Below are 250 nucleotides of genomic sequence, written 5' to 3' on the forward strand. Positions count from 1 at the left end.
CCTCATCGCAACACCCATGGGAGCCTCCGGTCGTCAATAGACCGCCGCACCGGCCTCTGACTGACTCTCAGAATGGACGGAAAGAGCCGGGTAAGCCTTTCAAAAGATTCGACCACGTGCCGAAAACTTTAGACTTCCGTGAGCTCTCCGGCTTGCACCGAGACCCGAAGTCGACGTGCTAAGCACCACGGGACCCCTTTCGCCTGCAGGTCCCGAGCCGCCTTTATTTGCTGTTACGAGCATCGTGTGC

This window comes from Chiloscyllium punctatum, unplaced genomic scaffold (assembly GCF_047496795.1).
Source record: "Chiloscyllium punctatum isolate Juve2018m unplaced genomic scaffold, sChiPun1.3 scaffold_1083, whole genome shotgun sequence".
Taxonomy (NCBI): Eukaryota; Metazoa; Chordata; class Chondrichthyes; order Orectolobiformes; family Hemiscylliidae; genus Chiloscyllium; species Chiloscyllium punctatum.